At 44.4% G+C, this 25,047-nt stretch overlaps 1 protein-coding gene across 1 annotated transcript in view; it reads right to left on the reverse strand.

Moving 5' to 3' along the window:
* RTKN2 (rhotekin 2) overlaps window positions 1-24,626 on the reverse strand; it is a 139,166-nt gene extending 114,540 nt beyond the window's left edge. The window contains exons 1-2 of the mRNA XM_051617115.1: window positions 24,432-24,626; window positions 19,767-19,852 (exon numbers count right to left, since the gene is read on the reverse strand). The gene's annotated coding sequence lies outside the window, so the exon portion shown is untranslated. The remainder of the gene's footprint in view (window positions 1-19,766; window positions 19,853-24,431) is intronic.
* Window positions 24,627-25,047: the final 421 nt, after the last annotated feature.

The following is a 25,047-nucleotide window of genomic DNA, read 5'->3' on the forward strand; positions in this document are numbered from 1 at the left end:
ATGCAGTGGATTGGAAAGAATAAGTATCAGCATGTCAAGTATCTGTGAAGTTTCAGATTGGAACTGGACTACCTGTTTGAATCAAACCACATACTTAGTTTTGGTATTAGTGAAAAGGGTGACCAATTTGTCACTCGATAGTTAATTCTGGTGATTTACTATTGATATTGGGATTTTACGTGTCAGTTTAGATCCTGCTGCTCATGAGGTTTGAGCTTTTGGATGCATTAAGTGAGAGGCTGCAAGTCCTGCTCACTTCCAGCCATTACTCACTGAAATTAATGATAGCCAGATCAATACTACTTGGCTTGATACTGTCATAAGCAAACTATATTCAGGCTGTAGCTTGCTGTTCAGGCTTTGTATTAAGGATAGAAAAAATACAACAGGTAGAAAAAAAGAAACCCTGGCCTTTCGAGGCACTATGAGCCAGAAAGCAAGACAGATGGGGCTGTCAGTATCTTGGAGGATAGGTTTGGACTTAAAATTTTTGACTGCTTGCAGAAATATTGGGAAAAAATAATTCAATAGGAAAACTTGAAAGATGTCCCTGCCAGGCAGGAAGAATCAGCTTCCCAACTATGGGAGGAAGGTAACTCGTCCAGGCAGCAGCTCTGCAGAGAAGGATCTGAAGGTGGACAGGAAAAGGAAGAGTCAGTTGCATAAAGTCAAACAGCACTGACATGAACAGGCTAAGCCAGAAGCCTACACTGCTTGTGAAGTCAGGCATCCAGTAAACACAGCCCTGCTCCCAGGTCCCATCTTCTCCACCTCTGTTACTAGGGCCAGGCACTGTGCCTGTAAAAATATGGGAATGACTGGAAAGAATCCAAGGAACAGGAAGAATTATTTGCTAGGCATAATGAAAATACGCATGTATTACTTTTAAAAGTTGCCACACCACAGCTAGACATGTAAATAAAATGCCACTTGCCTTACATCAACACAGGACTTAGAACAAAGGTAGCCACAAACCCACAAAAAGTGAAAGGGGTGATCTGCTGCTGTTAAAGAAAGAACTAGGGTTTAGAATTATTTTTCACTGACACACAAGTCATTTGAGACCTCTGTGGATCTTGGCCTTAACACATCAGGCCACCCTTTCACTTTTGATAGCATATACAGACTAGGAGCACCAGTACTAGCCCCAAGAGATACCACTTGGCTCTCAGTGCTGCCTTTTCTCTGCATACCTGCCCAGCATGTCCTAGAGAGTCTCAGGCACTCCCACCACAGACTGGTTACTGGTTTGGTTTTGATCCAAACGTGTTTACATTTTTCCTGCATAGTCCACTTTAATGTCTTTTAAATATATCCTGATCTTGTACTTGCAAAAGAAAAAAAAAAAAAGTCTTGTTTTCATTCATGTTTTAGTTGTAAAGCATTTAGTTCAGAATCATTTGCATAATGATTTAGCAAGAGGTAAATGAAGGTAACAAGAAAAGCATTGAACATGTTAAATGTGCATATTATCGTCTTGCACAAAGACATTTACCTTAGTAAAATGCTGTGTTATGTTGAAAGAAATGGAGCCAAACAACAGCCTCTTACAGTGTTATCTTCTATCATCGTTTATGCACTTCATTTTCCTATAGTATGAGCTCAGAGAAAATTAGAAATGACTGACTTGCTACTTTGCTGTCAACTGGGCTGGACAGTGAGTAAGACTGGCGACTCAGAGCAGTCAACACATCTGGATTCAATACTGTGCATCAGGTTTAGTGACCACCTTCCCCTACACATTACTTCCCTATCCCCCTATCTCATCACATTGGCAATCTGTTACACACTCTACAGTCTAGAATACCCAACATGTAGGAAAAAATTACTTAGATAATACCACAAAATAGAGCTACTCATGACACTTTGGCCACTTTGTGTCACTAGAGTTATACAGATTTTTTTTTTTTTTTTAATCCATCTCAAGTGTATCACCAACACACTAAGAGGCAGCCAGCAGTAAGGAGCAGGCCTGGTCCACCGGGCTCATTAATTCCATGTGGCCATTTAGAAATTGTTCTGTTTAGTGTCATATTATTAGCTTTAAGCTTTTTTTTTTTTTAAGCACAAATGCCCTGTATTTGAAAAATGAAAAATAAGCAACATAACAAAGCTGTGTTCATATTAGAAGGAGTTGTGCATCAGTGGTTCATATTGAATGGATATCAGCATTATGCTCACTGGTGCTAGGATACCATGGTGATGGGCCCTGAAGAATTACCCAAAATAGATGAAACGCATGTGGCAAGTGATAATAAGCACAAAATGTTTTCCATACAGTAAAAATGCTGCAGGAAAGCAGAATAATACATTCTATACATTAGCTCAACAGATCAACAACTTTCATGCAGAATACTGGGGGATCTGAACGCATAGTCAGAGCTGAACTCCTAGGCCTAAAATTGCCAAGAAACCAAGTTTGGCAGTAGTGTCTGCACCTAAAGAAATTCAGACCAAGGAGACTGGCACAGGAACTGCTGTTGCTAGCAAAAATATATGAAAGGATGGATTTGAAGTAAGAGACATTAATCACTGGGTAACACCTACCATAGTAACTGCATCTTTCCAAGCTGCTGGAGCCTCGTCCCTTTTTGTACTGAGTCAATCCAAATATTAAAAAAAAAAGTCATTATTTGAAGCTGTGCTGAGCCAGGCTGCTTGTTTGCTGCTGTATAAAACAAATCACTTGAAAGTCTCACTGAAGCTGCGCTCTGATTCAGCAGGGTGCTTGTACACAGAATTAGAGACACGTGCAAGCACCAGCAGCTCTTGTGAGGGAACGACAGGAGACAGCACACCCCACATTCTCATTAACAATCTCTGTGCTGCATTACCACAAAGCCCGTGACATCAAAGGGACACGAGACATCTGAGATGGCACCACTACTTGCGCACGACTGTCAGCAGCACTTGGCTCAAACCAACCCTTATCAAGAAACATGCACAGCAAAACCATTTGTTTATGAAAACAACAGCTACCTACAGCCACATTGAAAATTCATTAACTGGGATGATTTACCACTGCATAGCCAACTCACTGTATGCAGACACATCTAAAAATTTAGGTTGCTGCTCCAGATGTTAAGCTACCCTCGACCCAAAGCGACGAGAATTTCTGAAGCAAATTTCTTACTCTTAACAGTTTGCAAGATCTCTGACCTCAGGGTGGGTCACCAGAAAGCCACTGGGAGGGGATATCCCATCCCATAATAACACACCGGAGGCGTTAAGAGGACAACGTGTGGAGCTGCCTGACAGACACTGGAGCAAAAGATGCCAAACGCAGCTATCTGGGGAGAACAAGTCCCAGATTTCCCTGGCTTTGGAACACTGGTGTTACTGGGGTCAATACAAAACACTCAGTGCCAATTAGCCAGAGCAGTTCTTCTGAGGGAGACAACAGCAGCAGAGGTCGGTAGGATTTTTTTTAAATGTGCACAAGAAACAGAGATCTAATTGCAAATCCTGTTACTAGGTGACACAAACCATACTGGATGGTATTTTGATATATTGATCTATGCAACAAACTGCCAAAAGTCCACCTTCCACCATCTCTGCCCACTGCTTCCTTGGATGGCTGTGGCTCTGGGTCTACAGAGCATATATGCTGGGAGAAATTAAGATTAAGGACTCAAAACCTCCTGGCCCTCCCAAGATTTTCTGTAGAAAAATCAAGAAAAAACTGTTAAGATATTTTCTCTACAATTATTTCCACCTGCTGCCACTGAACAGGACAAGAGACTGAAGGATATGCAGCACAACCAAAACCCAAATATTTTCCCAAAAGCCAGGGAATAATTTTGGAAATTAATTTGTCCCATTAAAAAGACGGTCCATGGCACTTTTTGGAGCATGAAAACACACACAATAAGTATCTCCACTGTCCATGCAAGACAGTTCTTTGCTTAAGCACTTCAATTCTTAGTCAGAAGAACGAGGTTTTATTTGCTTTTTAAGCAATTTAAAACAAAAAATTATTGGGATAATGGGGAAAAGCTTCCACATGGTTTCTGGATCTCTTGGTCCTGAGGACACAGTGTCTTTCTCACAGCCCTTCCACCTCAGTGCAACCAGGCAAGAGGAAGAATATCAGCAGGAGATTTCAGACCTTGTGGCCACCAGAGAGCGGCTGGGCTCAGTCTGGCCTCAGTAACACTCAGAGGACACCCCTGACAGCAAAGGCCCACTGTGACACTGGCCAGCCTTAATTGGGAGTAAGTGTGGTTGGGTATCTGTGAACTTGGGCCACGCTACAGAAGTTCTCAGGTAACTTCTTTAAGGAACTTCACAGTCCCTTAATGGCATAGGAACAGCAGGACAAACGTGGGATCTATAGCAACAAGGAAAACAGTAGCAGAAATATACACACTGCATTGAAGATAAGGAATTACCTAAGGGGAAGATTTGAGTTTAGTGTTCACCTCCATCTTAGCTGTAATAAAAAGCACACTATCAAGTACAGAACAGCGTTAATTATTGCAATATTGACATTTTAACCGGAAAATGTGCTTAAAAGCCAAACCTCTGGTGCTTGCTGAGCTTTCCCTCAAAGAGCAAGGCAGGAGCTTGCCACTGTGTTTCAGGTAATGTCCCCCAGCCTTGCATCATGTTCCTGGCACGGGCTGGCAGCCAGCTCTCCTACTCAGAGCAAAGCCCTCCACACTGTGTCTTTAAAAGCTGTGTGTTGGCTGAAAGCTTCCACAACTATTGAAATATATCACAATATCAGCAAACAAGACAGGACTGTACCCAGTTATTGCTCCTAATATTACAAACTGAAATTCAGAACCTCTTATTTCCTGGCCCCCACTGACCCTGTGGTTCCACACTCAGCTGAGACACAGATGCTGTAGCACAGCATGTTACCTCAGTATTTTTCTCTGGTGTAAAAGGTGGATTTTGTGTCATGGCTGATGTATTATCAGCTTACAAACCTTCTTTTGTGCCTGTGAGTTACCTTAGTGTACTGCCATGCTAATGGTCGGTTCACAGAATCAATGTTTTTGGAGCACAGCAAGTACAGTGTCAAGTTCAAGTGCCAAACACGAGGAGGATCATGCTCAGAACAGCTTATGGGGCTGTGTCTGGCAGCTGTGACTCCAGAAATGCACAAAAAACATTGGACAGCTGGAAACTGCAGCACAGAGCTACAGAAACACACAAGCAACTTTATTACAAGATCCAAAGGGGCTGTCTGCCTTCTGCTTAGAAATTCCCTAGTACTTGGGCCTAATATGCTACAGATAGTGTTTGACAAAGCAAAGGCCTGTTACTTTTGTTATCACAAAACACTGGTCTGAGATGATAGAACTCTGTTTCACTTTCTTATAATCAGGAACATAAAAGATGACACATGCAAATTCAGGTATTCGACATTAAAATTACATTTGGAGACAGTAACATGAGGAAAAGATTGTCTGACATTAGCATGAATAATACTCCCAAACACATGCTACTTAAAAAATTAGCTAACCCAAAATTTCAGACCAGGTAGAAGAGCAGTTTGCAACAAAGAAATTAGACCAGTGGTTATTGTTATTATTCAGCCAGGCTTGTTCTTCTCACTCGCACTATCTGATGTCTCCTGAGAGCTCTTCAGGACTCTCCCTCAACTGGTCTATCTTTACATGAATGTGAGAGTCCAGTTGAGGGAGTTGACAAATTGTTTCCTTATTAGAATGGTTTCCCCTGACAGGACTTGGATCAGAGGACATACTTGGAGAAAAGGAGCCCTCCAGCAAAGAGGTTGCAAGAGAAATGACACTTCCTACTTCCCAGCAGCAGCCTCCGCTTGTTGTCTAGAGCAGCGTAATTGAGACCTAAAATTTCAGGAGTTTTCTATTCTTTTCAACACGCCAATTCCCCCAACGTTAGGGCGGGGGGCCGAGAGAGGGCGCTGGAGCCTCGGACAGCGGCGGAGCGCGGGGCTGCCCCGGGCCTCCTGGGGGCTCTGCCCCGAGTCCCACCCGGTCACCCGCGGAGAAGCCACCGCCAGACACCGCGGAGGACCAAAGAGCGGCCACACGCCCGGAAGCATCTTGTCTGCCCCTGCCTTGAAAGATGCTTGGGGTCAGGTGTGTGCACAGCTCCTGGCTTCTAGTGATGGGAAAGTTGAAGTCAGAGAAGTGGTTTTACTTTAAAAAAATATATATATGTGTATATATATACACACACACAAACATCTTTCAGGGCTTTGAAGGGCTAAATTCTCATAGGAAATTGCACATATTGTAAAAAAAAAAACATCCAAGATATAGAAGAAAAGACAACAAAAAAAGCCATTTTCAAAGCACAGTTATTCACAATTTGTTTACATCTCGTCTGGAGACACTGAAAACAGGTTCAAAAAAATTCTTGTCTCATGTGCTCTCTTGCAACTGGAAAGCTTTCAGCGAGCCTCTGCCTTCAGCCAAGGGGATTCAGAGAAGGCAGCTCCACTGGCAATGCACCCACCTCCTGCCACCATGGGCCAGGGACAGCAGGTCCAGGACAGTTCACACGGTCCTCGGTACAGAGACAAGGAAGACTCCACAAAAGTAGATCATTCCAGGCCATGTTGCAGAGTTCTTCTTTTCTATTAGGTTAGTCTCTTCCATTTCACATGAACCAAATTCAACAATTTTTACTTTATATAGTCCTGAAAAGTAATTTTCCTCTTGCCCAAACAAAGTTTCCTTGAGTATAGCAAAAAAACTGATTTTATAAAGTCCTGCAAGCTAAAGGGAAGTCTGGTCCCCATACACTAACATTACTACTTCTTACCATTTCACATGAAAAGCATCGTTTACTCTGTTCTGTTGTCAACTTTGCTATTAGGAGTTCTGAACATGGGTCACAGAGACAAGACTGTATCTCATATTAGCAAATATTGCATAGGTGAACCAAGGACCGATTTCAGTAGACTCCAATAGTTCTTTCCTAATTGTTCCAACAAACATCTTTAGTCCACAGCCTAAACAAAATGTTATGATGGTTTCCAGGCAATTTTGGCCTGAAATGTATTGCTGATGCAGTGTCCAGAGCAGGGTCAGGCTTATAACTCAGTCTGAAAAATAAAGATTAATCAATTTCTGTCCCCAAAACAGAGGCTGAAGGCTCGAAAGCATTGAATGGGGTTGAATACACTCTGAGGCAAGCCTGGGTGCCTGCTCTCACAATGTCTTTTGATGCTCCAGCCCAAGACATATTCCTAGGCTGATTCCAGATTAGGGATAGAGCTAGAGTTTTGATGAGAACCAGGACTGGTACCAAATTTTGTATGTCTGGAAACGTGAAGGACTGGTGTCAGTAACTTTCCCTCAAATTTTTTGGACTGAAACACATTTCTACTTCACTGCCTACATTAGCATTAGGGTTCCCAGAAACAGGCTGCAGGAGTCATGATCAACTTGACAATTATCAGTTGATTCAGTCATCTTGTGCTTCACTGTGGCCTCAGCTGTACTCCTCATCTACCAGAATAAGACTTGCAGTGGGTTACAAGCAAGCTGCACATCTGAAATTGTTCCTAAGCTTTGTGTGCCCTGAAAAGGTAACCTCAGAGAACAAAAGTCAACTCCAAGTACCAGTGGCTTCTCCTGAGTACAGATACTTTCCTAACCTATGGACCTGTTGGGGTTAAATAGAAGTTGAAAGGATTATACAAAGCTGAAGATGGCCTTCAGCAGACTAAAATACTGAGTTCTGAAATGGTCTTCTGCAATCAGTCTCCCAGATTTATACCTCCCAAATACACATAGCAGAGCCATGATCATTACTCCAGGACCTCAGAAGCAAGCTAAATTTTCCAGTAAAGATGGGCTCCTAAACCACAGCCTACACAAGAGTTAAGTTCAGCAGAAAAGAAAGTACAGAACTCAAATTATGAAATAATTTTGCCAGTCTAAAAGACTGGCTCAAGGCCATCACTCGCAAATTCAAAGCACTTCTTCACTGTGGTCTGAAGCAAGTTCCCAGGGTGCCACTCAGAGGCGTAAGACTAGAAGTCTCCAGAAGAGCTGCAAAGCCAGGGTCACTACATTGTACTGGAAAATCTGGGAGAGTTTAATTGAAATTGGTACATGGAGACTCTGGGATCTTTTTCTTAACTTGGGTGAGAAAACCCTCTTCCTCTGTTGTCCAGACTGAAAGGCTGAGTCAGAAGGCACAGTCAGGACTACTAGTAGATTTTTACATTTTCCATAAGGGGATGGAGAGCTGTCCCTCTGGATGCAGTGAACATCTGTTTCTCTAGCCAAACCAATTCCTAGCTCTGTTCCTTGCTGGTCTAACCCTGAGCCAGTGCTTCATGCTAGCTCAGCCATCTCTAGGCTGGAAGGTGCAGAAGCAGGAGGGTTTCATTCTAGGCTCCAGGGAAGATCTCAGGGCCTGGTGACAATTGACAGGAATAACCATCAGTTGCTGCTTCTTAGCTTTGGGGCAGGGGGACCTTGTGATAGCAAGACCACAGGGCTGAACGAGGACGATTTCCACACAAGTAAGGCTTGACACTGTCTTACTCCTTTATCACTCATTATCCCAGCTATGAAGGACCCAAAGATGAAGCAGTGTCTTCACCACCAGGTTGCCACCAATCTTGCTGTCACCTTTTACTCCAACCTTACTCATAGACCATATCTAGCCCAAGCTATACAGAACTCAGTAGATCTCCACAGTTTATTATAGCAGTGCAGGCTCAGCAAGAAAACCATAAAGAAGGATGTAAAGAGGTTTGATCTGGAGAGTAGAAAAGTACCTGTGAGGGGAAAAAAGCCAGGGAGTGAATGAGCTCAGTATTTCCCAAGCATTATCAGCAGACCTAGACACCACTAGTAGGAACAAAAAAGAAAGTTAGATTTGGCCAAAGACACATATGAAGGGGAAGCCTGATGGATAAGAGGACCGAAAGGAGCAGAAAAAGCAGGAGCAGGTTGATTTGGTGTTTTGTTTTGTTTTTTTAAAGGGGGGCAAGAGGAAGGGCAAGAACCAGTACTATATCTGTCACCCATCTCTTCCCGCCCACTCTGACACACTTCAAAAGAGATCTGGAAAGAGAGAGGAAAAAAAAACCCGGCTGTCAGATATTACTGTTCCAGTCACTGAGTCATGGCAGGAAACTACTGATACTGTAAACTAGTACTGTAAGCTCAGAGAATATTTGAGTTTCACAAAGGCTCACTGCAAAAGGAACAAATATTCAGTGATGAGGATTAGTCCCTTCCAGGATTCTTGATGTTACTGTAGATCCATTCCAGCAAGCATGTTCAAAAAAAGCTGCCTTTATTTTAACATTTTACATGAGTGCAGACAGTTCTTCTCTTCCTGCATATTTCTTTTTATATCAACAGATGCTTATTAAAAGAAGGATGTGAAGAAAGAGTAGGAAAATCCTGCAATCTTCAGGGGGCTATTGGATGCTTGGCCTACTTCAAGTCTTTCATTCCTGCGCCTCAGAAAAATAATTTCATTATGATCCTCTTATCCTTCCATCAAATTAGTCACTGACAGTTGTCACCATACATGCAGACTTTGCAGACATAGTCACCATCAGTCTCATCTGTCCCATACAAGCTTAATGGATGGAATTAATTCCACCAGGATGGCACAGCGATCCTCATTCCCACAGGAACACAGCAAAGAAAATAAAGCAGGAATTTTTTGTTGTGGGGAGGGCTCAGCAGCCTCCCACCAGCCCCTCAGGAGAGCACTCTTACACTCCCTGCACTGCCCAGAGCCAGTAGCCTTTTTAATCTCCACCAAGAGCTAACCAGCTTGAGCCCCACAGGATTCCCAGCTGCCAACCCAGAGATACATGCTGGCCATCCAGGAAAGTTAAATTTTTTCAATTGACAAGCCCTCTCTAAAATAGAAGATGCTACCTAGACCCTAAGTGCTGAAGAAAAGGAAACAACAGTGACTGAGGATTCAGAGATAACAGGGGAAGGAGCAGTACAGAATGGGACATGGATTCTTGGAGAACTGTTAACTATGTCCAACTATTTGTTAATTAAAATTTTAAATGACCCACTTCAGGTTTGCTTCTGTTGCCTAGGCCCACTCACTGTGGCTTTGCTGCCACCCATCATAGCAGACAGTGCTAGGAGGCTCTTGTACCACTTCAGGGTTTAAGGCACAATGGGATAATCACACGCATCTGCTGTAGTAACTCACTGTGCAACTTTCCAACTTGGTCATCTTCAGCTAATTGCTTCCGTTAAGTCCCAGGGGTCTGTATCCAGCTCATCTGAGTCACAGCACCAAGCCTAAACCAGCCTTGGTCAATTACAGTTCAGCAGAAGGACACATTCTCAAGAATAGCACGGTGCTATTAATGCTTGCCCGTTCAGGGAAGTTGGTCATACCAGGGAAAGACATTGGTGACCCTGGCAACTTGTCCCCTTCTTCCTCCACCAAGAAAACAAAGCAAAGCAGAACTTGCCACATCAAGCTGGAGACATTTAATCTAGTGATGTGTAGAACAATGGGATGCAGGAAAGTTGTAGGACAACTTCCTCCACAGTCCCATAATAAATTGAGAATTGAGGACTGGAGGCAATACACCTTGTGGCAAACTACAGGCAAGCACAAACACAGCCATCTGCTGTTGGCAGAAGCACTGAAGAGCCTCAAGTGTGGAATCCCTCCACCTTTTCCTAACAGTGGCTCTAAAGGCTGCTTAATAGCTTTGTTATTTTAACAAGTAAAATAATTTGCAACATTACAGAAACTAGCCAGATCCTGTATGCAGTGCATCACCATAACATACAGCATGGCTGAACTTCAAGACATCCCCCTCAGAGATGGCTGGCCAAAAAATAAGAAAATCTACTCCCTTCTGATCTGGACTTACAGGTATTGATGAATTTGATGACACGATGATGATTTCCAGCAGGGGTGCAATATTTTTCTCAGTTTCCACACCAAAAGCAGCCATGGAAAAGGGCAAAGAATATAATGACTCAGTATCACAGAGTGGAGACTAACTAGCAGCAGATCAGCAGCAAGCAGTGGTCTCTGGAAGAAGGTGCTTTCATGAGCAGAGGACAATCTTACTCATCGCCTGTCTTGATCAAATACAGCATTTGTTTCATGGAAACCTCTAAGGCTGCCTCAACTGTCAAACACTGAAAAAAAACTTAGGTGGGATTTTTTGTTGGTTTTCAAAGAAGTGCCTCTGTCTGGGACCTTCTCTCTTCTTTTCTTCCAGCATCCAATTTGTATTGGTAGGGAGGAAGCCTCCCTGAAGTAACCAAAATCTCACTGTACTGCAGTAGCAGTGCCCACACCACCTCTTGGTTCACTGAGGACAGGTAACAAAAATATTAACAACATGAAGACAGCACTATCCTTTCACTCAATGCAAATGAGCTACGGGGTCATTTCAGCAATTGCTTCTTTCAAGACATACTAGCACCCCAGTGATTTCAGGCAACCGGGGAACTGATAGCACCCACCTCCTCACAGGGTAAAAAACACAACAAAAACATTTTTCCAAACTAGTTATCAGATTACACCATCAGCAAGGTGAATTTTATTCCTATTGTATCTTACCTGTCATTGCTCTGGGTTTATCAGGAAAGTGCACACATTACATTGAAATATAATTCTTTTATTATAAATTATTTAGCTCATTTCCCTAGGAATATCTAGGGAAAAGCTGGAAAAACTAAGTTTTTAATCTGGGTCTCCTAGCGCTCCTGCCTATTCTTAACAGGACTCACTGGATTGCCTCCTAGTAATTTTTATTTTCCCTTCTGAAAAATCTATTGCTTACTTAAGGAAGCTTAAATGCTCAAAAGCCCAAGAATTGATTTGTTTATTTTTAACTAAAATAGCAAGTGCATTTTTCAGGAGCTGATGTATGCCCATTCATATTGAAAAAGGCTTTAGCAATTAGCATTTATCTTTACTTTTGCAGGGTTGATGGAAGACACTGACTTTATGAATTTTGAAGTCTCCATTCCTCAGGATAAAAATCAAAGGTAGAGAGTAGAGCTGGGCTTCTGCCATACTCTGCTCTCAGCTTGGCTGGAACTGCAGGAGGGTCAGCTAGGGTGCCCTATGAACCAAGAGAAACCGGGCTGCCCAGCAAGCACAGGTGCCTCCATGCAGCTCCCCGATCTCACAGGTGCTGGGAAGCTCCTCCTCCTGAGGGAACAGACACCACTGCTTTAAAAAGAATAAATTCAACATGAGCAAATGCATACCCTGTAGAATATTTTAAGGGTTTTAACAATCGTCTTGCTATTTGGTTACCAGGATTTCAACAAGCAAAGGTGATAGAAGCCACTCACTCACCCCAGCTGAAGTCTGAACCATGTCATCAAGGTGACACAGTGATGAGGCCCTCCAGCTCTCTCTTGCCTTGCTGGCCTGTCACTACAGTGTTTCCTTAAGGCAGGAGGAACTCCAGCATCCCATAAATCTTCCTCTCCTAGGCAACAAGCTGGTTGACACTATTTCCTACATTTTTTTAACTGCGTAACTGGTAATTCCATCCACCAGGTTTTCTACTTATGTTTTTTTGAAGCAGTAAAAGGGATTTCAGAATTTGAATCTCCCTGTAGCAGTGGCTGGGTGGGCTTTGGCCAAAATCAACTAGGCTGGGAAAAGCATGGAAAGCACTCACCCTGACACAGCACAGCCTGGGTGACCCCTGTGAGCGCTCAGACAAGCTGAGAAGATGTGCAGCAATCTGGAGGGACGGAAATAGTGGCAAGTAGAGAGAGATCCCTTAATTTGCCTTGAAAATACTATCCACAGTGAGTCAAACTCGTTTCCTGAGCAGCCAGGCCATTCATGGGAGCAGGCCCTCAATTTCATACCCCTCTGCAGCCTGGAAGGACAGGTCAGCAACACCTGTAAGCAGAAGGCAGCAGTCCTGTATGGGGGACATGCCCCACCAAGACAGCCCCTGTGCCTCTCCTCAGAGGACATGACTGGCAAGAAGCACCCATGACGTGCCCACACTGTGTCATCAGACCAATGTCCTTTAGACAGGCCTGCCAGAATTTCACACCATGCCCAATGCCATGCAATGACCACATGAATGTTGTCCCCACTAGTGGCCTCAGCCTCTTGTCTAGGGCAATTTAATGCCTTGTCTAGGGCATGAAATCTGCCAGATAACTCAAACATCATCTCACATAGAGAAGGACACACCCTCAGAGTCTCAAAGCTCATTTCACTCTTGTGACAGCTGCAGAAATTACTACAGAGCAAACCAGTACAGTACTGAGAAAGCACCACAATTAATGTGAGGGACACTTTCTCTCCTTGCAGTTCATCATCAGAAACAAGGAGAGAAATAAGAGACAGAACAGCTTTCTTGGGTCTCATAGAGATCTCCCCCACCAACCCACCAACCACTGCTAGCCAAGCTGCAGCCCACACACCTCTGCACCACCCACCGATCCTCTGCACGATACCTCTAAGAGCCTCAAACAAATCAATACAGTTGACTTACACGTATACATTTCAGTTATGTATAAAAAGCCAAATTCATTACACCTTAAAGTACGGTAGGTTTAGCTTTCAGGCTTTTTGCTATCTTCTGCTGGCAAGACCACTGTATTTTCTCATAGCTGTTAGGAAATCAGTATGTACACCTCTCTCTGTAGGCTGGCCAAATCGCCAAGCTTGCAGTGAGTGATGCAGTATCTAGGGAGTAGCTAAGAAACTGAGCCTGTGTCTGCTCAGTGGGAGGCACAAGGATCTCCTTGCAAGGTGTCAGCAGATGGCTGCGTGCAGAAGGTATCTCCTTATTGACACCCTGGAAACAGCTGGCAGAATCCTGGAATGAGGGACAGTTGTCTGAACAATTTGTCCAACACAATTTAGGCAGCTCTGGACATCTGCAATGCCTGCATGGGGTGGAGGCTGTGGCACAGGACACTTGGGAGGCCATTGCTCCTCTGCAGCAATAGCTGGAGCTTCAGCACCACATGCGTGGGCATCTCAAATGGCACTACTCCTCTACATTTACACACCTGAATCATTCCTCTAGAAATCAAGCTAAAAGCAACTGGAAAAGCTGGTAACCACAAGAAATCAAGTTATAGCTCTCCTGTCTGCACTGCTAAAATTAGAGTTTAGGGTCTGATGTGTGAATATCACAATCTAATAACAATTACCAGGGAAATACTGATCTAAAGGACAGTGACACACCCTCCCTGCTCTGTTTATAAATGTCATGGTCATATGAGATACTAGTCAAACACATCAGCAGACTAAAAATAAATCACAATAGGATATGTTGATAAATATTTATTTCAAAACAGTATAGCCTTTTACATGACTAATGTTAATGTGATTTCAGACTGAGAAGAAAATAACCCACATCGATTGCATGCTAACTGTGTTTGGAGGAGTGAAACAGGTAACCACCATCAGCCCTGGCATTTTACTCTCCTATTAGAAAATGTTACTAGTTATATAAAACAGTCAATACCATTCTTGTTTTCAATTCACCAGTGAGTACTAGCACATGGCACAATTATAATGCCCACAGCTATCATCCTGGAAGAGGAGCAAACCTTTGCAAGCAACAGGGTTCATCCTTTCAGGACTGCACACAGGCTAGTTTCATGCACCAGCAAACAGTCTATATCACAGGGAGGTTAGAAAATGTCTGCCTGGACCTTTAAGAGGATTTTATTCCCAGTTAGATCACCACCAAACCATTTGCACAATAACATCTGCCACTGAACTGTTGCTAATTAGTCAGTCCCTCCTTCAGTGAGGGAGGAAGACGTGACAGCAAAGATGGAATTCTTTCAAAAAATGGCCCAAAAAGCCCCGATACGGATTGCAGCGCTTTGTGGCCTACACCATGCTTGTCACAGGGCAGGGAGAGGGAATCTGCGTATCACAGTGTGTTGCAATCACTGCGGAAGCATCTTTCTCTTCTTGCTTCCTCCCCACCCTTGTTCAGAAAGTTAAAGTAAGACAGAAAAGCAGCTGCAGCTTTTCGGACATCCTATCCAGGGACCCAGGACAGCAGTGGCAATGCTCCCTCAGCATGCTCTATAGCCTCAATTGCTCTTTGGCTGCTTTACTGTTATGTCTGTAAGTATTGCTTCTCTAACTGTTGTGAGTAGCATAAAGACAATCCAAGGCAGATATTTAACTGTTTGGACAGTGTTGAAATAGACGCCACACAAGAGTCCATGCAGTCAAGGATCCACTGAAGTAGATGCTTATGTGTTGGGAGAAAGAGAGAAGACTTAGGATAACTGACTTGGGGAGACGAATTCACAGCTCTGTGAAAGTCCAAGGAATGACCATCCTAACATTTAAAGTAAGTTTTCCATTCTGCACACCACAACCTCCAAGTGGAAAAGCAAGGCTCTTCCATGGATGAATTCAACAGGCTGCAAGGTCCACAGGGAGAAACACAGGAGCTCCAAGTGTGCTGGAGCCTGCATTTGGCTCTTTGATCTCACACAGGTGACCGATAGAGGCTGATTATCTAAGCACATAAGAAGCTTTACTGGAATTGTTTGTCCCTCATTCTCCCAAGAATATGGAGAGGTAAAGAGGGGGAGATTGCTTGGTTGGGTATTTCTGCAGTTCCCTAGTAAGGACAAAAGCATGTGGTCCAAGAGCCTTGGAGAGAGCTCTCTGAAAAGAGAAAGTGGTGTGTTTCAAGTGAAACACCCACCTTCTTCCCTTGGATGATGTACTGGGAATGCCAGAGTGCAATGGGCTGCTCTGCTGATTCCCTGAAGACAGGAAAGCCTGGGTGTGAAAAGCAGGTGCTCTGTCTCCTCTCTTCTGCCTCCTTCCAAACAGAGCAGGCTCCACAGTGCTGAGGGGGACTGCTGCTTGTAGCAATAACCCACACACTATGGCAGCCTCATCTATCTGAGGATCCATAGAGTATTACTTTAGGCTCCATACCCACTACAGCATCTGCCCACTCCTTCTGCTACAAGGGCCTCCTAGAAACTCTGAGCATACTAGTCCAAATGTTATTTTAATTCCATCTCAGATTGCAATGACACCAGCACCATGCCCACCCTCCAACATGCACTCAGCTCAGCAGTTTTCCAAACACACTTGGATTCTGAAGGGCCAACAAGGAAACTGGGTATCAATGCTGACAGTCTGAATATGAGCTGTCAAAGATAAAAGGACGGTTACAGAAAAAACGTGAAACATTTTAACACACATACTTGTTCTTTCACACATCTGCCTAAATTGCATTAATCTGCAAATTTTCTCTACAATGGGCCATTTTCATGAGATAAATCTTATTTCTGGTGAAAAGACATATATACAACCTAACTCTGCACCATCATCTTCGGTAAGTCATGGGTAACTGGAGAGGTGCCTGAGGACTGGAGGATAGCAAACGTCACTCCAGTCTACAAGAAGGGCAAGAAGGAGGACCCGGGTAACTATAGACCGGTCAGCCTCACCTCCATCCCTGGAAAGGTAATGGAACAACTTGTCCTTGGCACTATCTCTAGACATATCAAGGAGATGGGGGTCATCAAGAGCAGTCAACATGGTTTTACCAAGGGTAAGTCATGTTTGACTAACCTCATAGCCTTCTATGAGGAAATTACTAGGTGGATAGATGATGGTAGAGCGGTAGATGTGGTCTATCTTGATTTCAGTAAAGCATTTGACACCGTCTCCCACAGCATCCTTGTAGATAAGTTGATCAAGTATGGGTTTGATGATCAGGCAGTGAGGTGGATCAAGAACTGGTTGAAAGGAAGAAGTCAGAGAGTTGTAGTCAACGGGGCAGAATCTAGTTGGAGGCCTGTGACTAGTGGAGTCCCTCAGGGGTCGGTACTGGGACCGGTGTTGTTCAATATCTTCATCAACGACCTGGATGAGGGCACAGAATGTACCCTCAGCAAGTTTGCTGATGACACCAAGCTGGGAGGAGTGGCTGACACACCAGAAGGCTGTGCTGCCATTCAGAGAGACTTAGACAGGCTGGAGACTTGGGCGGGGAAAAACCTGATGAAGTTTAACAAGGGCAAGTGTAGAGTTTTGCATTTGGGGAAGAAAAACGCCATGCACCAGTACAGGTTGGGGGCTGACCTGCTGGAGAGCAGTGTAGGTGAAAGGGACCTGGGGGTCATGGTAGACAGGAGGATGACCATGAGTCAGCAGTGTGCCCTTGTGGCTAAGAATGGCATCCTGGGGTGTATTAGAAAGGGTGTGGTTAGTAGGTCAAGAGAGGTTCTCCTCCCCCTCTATTCTGCATTGGTGAGGCCACATCTGGAGTATTGTGTCCAGTTCTGGGCCCCTCAGTTCAAGAAGGACAGGCAACTGCTGGAAAGAGTCCAGCGCAGAGCCACAAGGATGATTAAGGGAGTGGAACATCTCCCTTATGAGGAAAGGCTGAGGGAGCTGGGTCTCTTTAGTTTGGAGAAAAGGAGACTGAGGGGGGACCTCATCAATGTTTACAAATATGTAAAGGGTGAGCGTCAAGACGATGGAGTTAAGCTTTTTTCAGTGAAGACCAGTGATAGGACAAGGAGTAATGGATACAAGTTGGAGCATAGGAGGTTTAAGATGAATATCAGGAAAAATTTTTTTACTGTAAGAGTGACAGAGCACTGGAACAGGCTGCCCAGAGAGGTTGTGGAGTCTCCTTCACTGGAGACATTCAAAACCCGCCTGGACGCGTTCCTGTGTGATGTACTCTAGGTGACCCTGCTCTGGCAGGGGGGTTGGACTAGATGATCTTTCGAGGTCCCTTCCAACCCCTAGGATTCTATGATTCTATGATTCTATGATCATGCACGCAGAAAGAGGAAGCAGTCAGTGCAGTGCGAAAGGATCATCTTATGAACGCTGCTAAACCCATAAACTGGTGAGAGTTACACTCAGTTCCTAAGTATTAAGAAATATACATAGAAAGGAGACCTCCCACCAAGATGTCAGAAAGCTCAAACTGAAAGAAGAGGAAAAGGACAGCCATGGATATTCTGGCACATATTGCTTGAGAGCCCTTCAAGAAGATCTAATTTCAAACACAAACCCCCATACCAGGAATTTGCCAGATCCACAAATACACTTCTCAGTCTTAGACAAAGCCATCCCCTTTGGAGAGATTGTCAGCTGGGGAGCTTGCAACACAAGCATCAAGATTTATTTATGTATTATTAAGGAGTGCTCTCCTTAGGCAGAGCGCATGACACAAACATGCCTGTACAGTCAGGTAGACTGATCCAAAACCAGCAGCAGAAAACCTCTCAGGAAAAGATATTGATTCAAAGTACTTTTTACTCTCTTAGCAATTATACAAGTTCAGAAATTAGCATAGCATTGTAAAGTGTCACCTCAAGAAACACATGTATTTTGGTAGTTGTGCTGTTTGTATAGAAGATTGCTGAAAGCTCATGGACTTTCTGCAACCCACAGCATAAACCTCTGCTTCAGTCATGTTCCATTTCTCTGTACTGGAAACTAAACCACAGACTTAGCACTCTGCAGAGCTGAGTATATGATAATCACCAAGTGGAAACTCTCCATGTTTAGGAATTCAAGACACCTGCCTTCCTTCCCAAGACATCCTTTGCTTGATTCTGGCCAGCCATGGGAAGTCTGACTTGTCAACCAGTGAATAAGCCACCAAAAAAAAAAAAAAAAAACCCACCACAAAAAAGTCAGCCTCCTTATTCCCTCCATTTGTTAGCCACAAGCCTCTTTTATAACCTTTCCCTTCCACAGACACACACACCCCAAGTACTGGAAAACCACAGGCTTCCCATGCCACAAAATTTTTTGGTTTTTGTAATGGCCTCTAGTGTGAAAATGCCTCATAATATTCTAAAACAAAGTAGTCCCCTTCAGTACATATGCTTATTTACCTCGTATCAGACATTAATTTAAATAGAAGATGTAATAAAACAGGAAAAACTATTTCCTAGTAAGGTGTTAAGAAGCTGATGGAAACATGCAATTACCATAGCATATTCATTTTTAGTTACATTCTGTATGTGGTCATTTCAGACAAGATAGAAACAGAGGAATTACTCAATATATAGCTTTGACAAATATATTCCAACAAATATTTTACAAATATATTCCAGAAACGCTGCCATATATTTACACCACAGAATCAAAACCATCAGTTAAAAGGCAGGCAGTAGACACTAACCCTTGTGGTGGAAAAGCAACTTCAAAATGTGACCTCAACCATGTCCTCCTTAGTATGAGCTTACCAACATTCAGTGTAGTCTTCCTGCATCTGTAGAAAGCCTGAGACAACATCTCAGAGAAACATATAGGTATATATTTCATAAGAAAAATAAAGGCTTGCTCCGAAAACCAGCTATAATAATCTGAACATTAATACTGACAACTATATTCATGTTCAGCCCTGGAACAACCTGTGCTTGCTAAGATCTTTCAGAGTCAGGGTAAAGGCTGGAGGAGAACCACCAATGCTTTAAAACAGCCAGGAGTAGGAATTACTAAACCAAGCCCCCAGGCTTGAGGTCCTAGACTTCAAAAGTCTCACCTGCCCAAGAGCACAAGAGAAAAGGAAAGACACATTAAAGCTTCTTTCAGCTCTACCATCTTAAAACTGCAATCCAATTCCAAGGTTTTCCAGGGCGACCCCATCTAGCCTCATCTCATCTCCAAAACACAAAGTCAATGCTGTCCAGTCAACCTGCAGAACACTTAGCCTCTGGAACAGACTGTATCTAAGCACAGCGTAAAACTGAATTTACTGTCAAATAGCCAACATAAGGAGCAAGAACAAACTGCTTCCAAGCTTTGTGCTTTTCATAGTAATAATTTAATTTCTTACTTACCTATAACTGCCATACAGCTTGAAGTTTGCTGTAGATTCACAGTTGTCCTCACAAGGGTTACAAGTAGGAGTGCAGTTCTCTTCTTTCTGGGGGCAAATAAAAGAAAACGGCAATTTGTAGTCATTTATTGAGCACATTATTTCAATCATTTAATTAAAGACCAGAGGAAGGGCACAGGAAAAGGGGAAACATAGTCAGCTTTAAAACGCTTAATGATCTCCAGGTGTATCTGTCTGCCATTTTGCATACAGAAGAGCAGTATAAGGAAGCCATGCCGAGAGGTGGCTAAATCAATATACAGTCTACACATCTGCATTAACAAATTCTGAAGGAACTGGGTTGCTTGTCTCAAACATTTTGCTGCAGTGCTAAAACAGCTGACACTCAAGACTACAATGACATGAAGAACACCTGATCTAATTTTGATTTAGCCTTAGTAACAGGCCTTTTTCACCAGCAAAACAGGACATAATAAAGCTTCCATAATTAAGGGAACAACAAAGCATATTCCTGCTTGTCTGTCTAGTCATTACTTCATGATAGTGCATGAATGCCCGAAACTTGTGCTTTCAACATTTACTGTACACAGTTCGGTTTAAATTTAGGACTTTCATGTGCTAAAAGCAACGAGCCTTGTCCACGGAGGCTGCTGCAGACTGCCCAGGAGCCAGCGATGCCAGCGGTTTGCAAGGCCCAGCACGCACCGTGAGGCCGGAGCTCGCTGTTCGGTTGCTTCGTCAGGGGCAGAATTAACTCATGTTTTGCTTTTGTGCAAGCTCAGGAGCCCTTTCCCACCCTCTGCAAGGTAGCTTGCATTAAGAAAACACAGCTTATGCTATCTTGGCTCTATTCAACCCAGTATCTCCTGAGCGAGGTCCCTGTATGAAGCAGTATGGTAAGGCCCTCGACCCAGACTCGCCTCAGCAGCCGCCTGAGGTGGCTGGGAGGGGCCAGCACCTCCTCAGGGCAGGCAGGAGAAGAAGGCAGCCAAAATCAAGTGAAGATAACTGCCCTCAGATTTTTTTTTTTTTTTGAGGCTTTAAAGCAAACATTTCTAGAAGGGAGGGTAGGGGAGAGTCACGAGTCTACATACACTGCCTGGCCTCCGGCTGTGCTCATCCAGTCATGCCCACGCGGCACAAGATGGCAGGACACATCCACGCAGTGCTCTGAGCTGTACCAGCACCCCAGAGAGAGACGGGGGTACCCCAGAGAGAGACGGGGGCACCGCAGCGATGGTGGCAGCCTGAAACCAGGCACCATTTCCTCGCCGCGTCCCCCCGGCCGCCATTTTGTGTCCCCCGCCCCAGCCGCGCCGGCCAATGGCAGCGCCCCGTGGCTGCGCCAGCGCCCGCCCAGCGCGCCGCGGCCTCCTCAGCAGGCGGGACCCGCCGCCGGGCCCGAGGGTTCTGCCCGAGGTTCTGCGGTGTCCAAGGCCGGGCAGGATGGGGCCTTGAGCAGCCGTGTCTGGCGAGAGGTATCCCTGGCCGTGCAAGGGAGGGCTGGAGCTAGATGGTCTTTGAGGCCCTTTCCAGCCCAAACCATTCCCTTGAGTCTGTGGAGACAGAAATTAGCTGCTCTGCAAGTGCCTGAGGGGATAAAACAGTTCCCGTGGTTACTGGAAAAGGGGCACCCTGCCCAAATACACAGTAGACCCTGCTAGTGTTAGAAATGAATTGTAGTGTTGATTTTGCATTTTAGTGTTAGAAATGTAGTGTTTGGTTTGGTTCACATATATATATTCTAGTGTTAGGAACATATAGTTTGACCACATTTATATTAGGACCACATATAGGAATATATAGTTTGTTTGAGATATATATTTTAGTATTAGGAATATAATTGCTTGTTTAAGAGATATCTACACATTCCAGTGACACCTGGAGTGGTTTATGGGCCAAGAAACTGAGGGACTTAATTGGGCTCCATCTGGGGGATCTGAACATGGAGAAGGATTTATGGCCCAAGATAAGGCCGAACAAAGCTACTTCTATGTTGCTCCTCAGGGCAGGATGACACCAGTAGATTGTTAATTGGGAAGACAGCCAAGGGGGCAAGAAAGGTCAAAATTTTACCTTAAAAGGTAAAAAGTAAACTGCTAGAATGGAATGTGTAAACAGGGGCGGGAAACTTATAGGATAATTTGAAGCGTCGGATAGGCTGTAAACCCTGGAGTACTCAGCCAGTGGGGAAACAGGGGAGGGAATTTTGCGTCGGGAATAGGGAATATAAACCGTTATTCACCTTGCTATAGGTGTGCCTACTTGCTTAGGTCACCCATTCTTGCAAGAATGTAAATAAACTGTGCTTCGCTGAAGGATCTGTGTGGGCCTGCTCATTGGCGCAACAAACGTTTCTCACACTAGGAACATCTCAAGTCCAACTGACAAGAGGAAAAAAAATGTTTAAAAAATGGGAGCTGGAAAAATGTAAATGTCGGGTCGCAAGCCGGTCTGTGGCAGGTGGACCCCTCCTGGCTGCGGGAGCTGTGAAGAGACCTTAGGGAAACAGCAGCTCCGTGTAAGATAAAACAGCTACACTCAAGCTGTGGTAGGGTTGCTGGCAGAGCCCATGTGGTGCTGCAGGAAACGGTGGCCAGAAGGGGGAATTGGTAGCCCTGGAGGGGCTCCGCAAAGCTGCCTTCCCCACGGGCTGCTCCCTGCAACTGGACACACAGAAGGGGTGACAAAGGGGCCAGCGGGGGCTGTGGGCACAGAGGTGTGAGGGCACTGGGTCGAGGAGGGACCTGGGACACCTCCCCTGCTCCACAGCCCCCCGGAATGCCTCAGTCCGTGCTTTCACAACGTTCTCCCTGCTGGCATTGAGCACCCACCCTGCAGGCTGAGGGAGCCCAGGAGCCACGGCCACTTTTCCTTGGTGACATTCCTGTCCCCACATGGGTTTTTGCCACAGAGACCATCTCTCTCATTCATCTCTCATTACAGGAGAAGCAACTTTATAAGGCTCCAAGTCTTGCCTGTTAGCTCAAGCCAAAAGGAGTAACTATAAACTCAGAATAAACACTAATTAACCTGAATCTTTCTTTGTATCATTATCTTAACCAGATGCTCTATTTATCTTTAACTTTAGGCTGCTTTGAGATGCACCCTCTATCTGCAGGAGGCAAAAATAAGATTCCTTCTTTGATTAAGTTATTTGTGGGCCTCAACAGGATGCATTTCTTGGCAAAGTGGTGCCCTTATCTTTCAACATTGTGAACTCGGAGGGGTTTGAAAGGTCGTGTATTTTGAGTGCCTCCAATACAAGTTTCATGATCAGGGAGCATTTAATCCAGCAACTTTCCCACGTTCCTCTGGGGGAAGAGATGCAGTGAAGGCAAGAGTTACTTCCGGCAGCAAGAGAGGCTTTTGCAGTGCCCACAGCATTGAATGGAGGCTGCCCCACAAAACCCAGCCGAAGGTCGCAGGGGAGCACGGCCAAGACTGAACCCCCCAGCACAGGGCAGAGCGAGGTGGAAGCCCCACGCTGTTGCCTCTTAAGCTGGCTGAAATCAATAGTGCTTTATACGGGTTTTAATATCTGAGAGAATCATAGAACTGGCTTAAAAATGAAGATTTATTTCCCTGAATATATCAACATTTTCAAAGCTGCTTTGTTTTGACTTTTTTTTTTTCCTTTGTTGGAAGTAGCTCCAATATTTTCTAAATTACTGAAAACCACTGTTGAACGCTTATGTAACAAAAACTGTTTCTCATTATGACTGTTGGTAATTATGCAGGCGACATACATACAGAAAGGAAACTATACAAACCAGATTTACTGTAAAAGCCAAGACCTTTCATATATGCAGTTGTGTTCTCTTGTAGAAAAAAAGGTTATTTGGGGGAGAATATTTTTTGGACTTCAAAAAACAGTGACAGGAATTCCAAGCAACTCTTGGCAAGAGCTGTGCAAAGCTATACTCTTCCCAGTTCCACCTCTCAAGCATCTTCTGCTCAAAATAGTCTTGCATCAGCTAGGTTGGTAGCAAGTATTAGTGGTATTATCTTCACAGCACTTGAATGTGGAGACCTAAGTTTTACAAAGGCTGCAGATGAAGTGATAAAATTAAGCCTCTACCATTTAAAAGTTGCATAAACACTGTTTAAGTGGTTTACTAGTGTGTTTTGTTTGTACCTCAGGAATGTCATCTGTATGTAGCAGCACTGTGAGTCCAAAGATGTGTCTGGCAGTGCCCGCTGCCAAGGTGATGGCACACCTTTCCATCCCCAGACCCAGACCCTCTGCTGCTGAATGCCAAGGGCTTCTCCATCTGTAGGAGACATATCTCACTTGTGAGGCTGGAGGTTACCCTCCCCTTGTTATGAGGGCACTTGAGGAACTGCTCATATGTCAGCACACCTGGTTAGCAACTGGGTCCTCTGGAAGACAGTCTACTTTTGGTTACCATGGACTGAAAATGCCACGTCCACCAGTACCTGCTGCTGCCCTTCCTTCCTGCAAGGCAAGGGATCTGCACTGTGCGTGGCCCCAGAAATCATCTCCTTAGCTGCCCAGGGACAGATGGAGAGGAGAATGCTCTTCCCACACAGCTAGAAAGCCTTGGAGAGTTAATCCCTAATAATCTCACTTTATTGGCTCTTGTCTGGAAATGAGAGGAAACGGTGTACAGCTGTGAAGAGCTGGGCCAATGATAATACTCACCCCTGTTCTCCTAGAAAAAAGCCCACAATCTATGCTGAAGAAAAGAATTGCAGTTCCATCCCCCAGGAGAGCTGGAGCAGGTATTTGGTAGCCAAAAGCACTGAGGATAAAGTACTGTTTCCACCTTCTTGGTGATCCAACCACCATCTACCTCCTCTCCGTGTCTTGCAAAGTGGCTGTGTTTCTCAAGGCAGCAAGGCACTAAGTGTGCAAAGAAAAGCATAAAGGACAAAGAGAAGTTACCTCATTCTTACCAAAATTGATGGGAATCATATCACCAATGTTAAGAGAACCCTGCTAAAGGTAGTGCCTATATTGCTCTTAAGTCCTTCTATTTTGGCTGGCTATAAATCTCCAAATGTAGCCAGTCAGTAGGAAACACTGGAATTTAGGCTACCTGAATTGAGTCCCAGGTGCTCATGTGTCTTTCAGGCACATAAAACAACATTTAAAAGCCTAGTTGAGAGTCCCTTCCTTGAACTGAAGGCTCATGCTCTTCCATGAGTCCCACAACCAAAACTGCCATAATAACAAATGCAGAGGCATCTCCTATCCTGGATGTGGGTGGTTTTGATGCCTGTGCTGGTTTTAAGAAGCAATGTCCCAGAGAACATGA

The sequence above is a fragment of the Apus apus genome, chromosome 4, assembly GCF_020740795.1.
Source record: "Apus apus isolate bApuApu2 chromosome 4, bApuApu2.pri.cur, whole genome shotgun sequence".
Lineage (NCBI taxonomy): Eukaryota > Metazoa > Chordata > Aves > Apodiformes > Apodidae > Apus > Apus apus.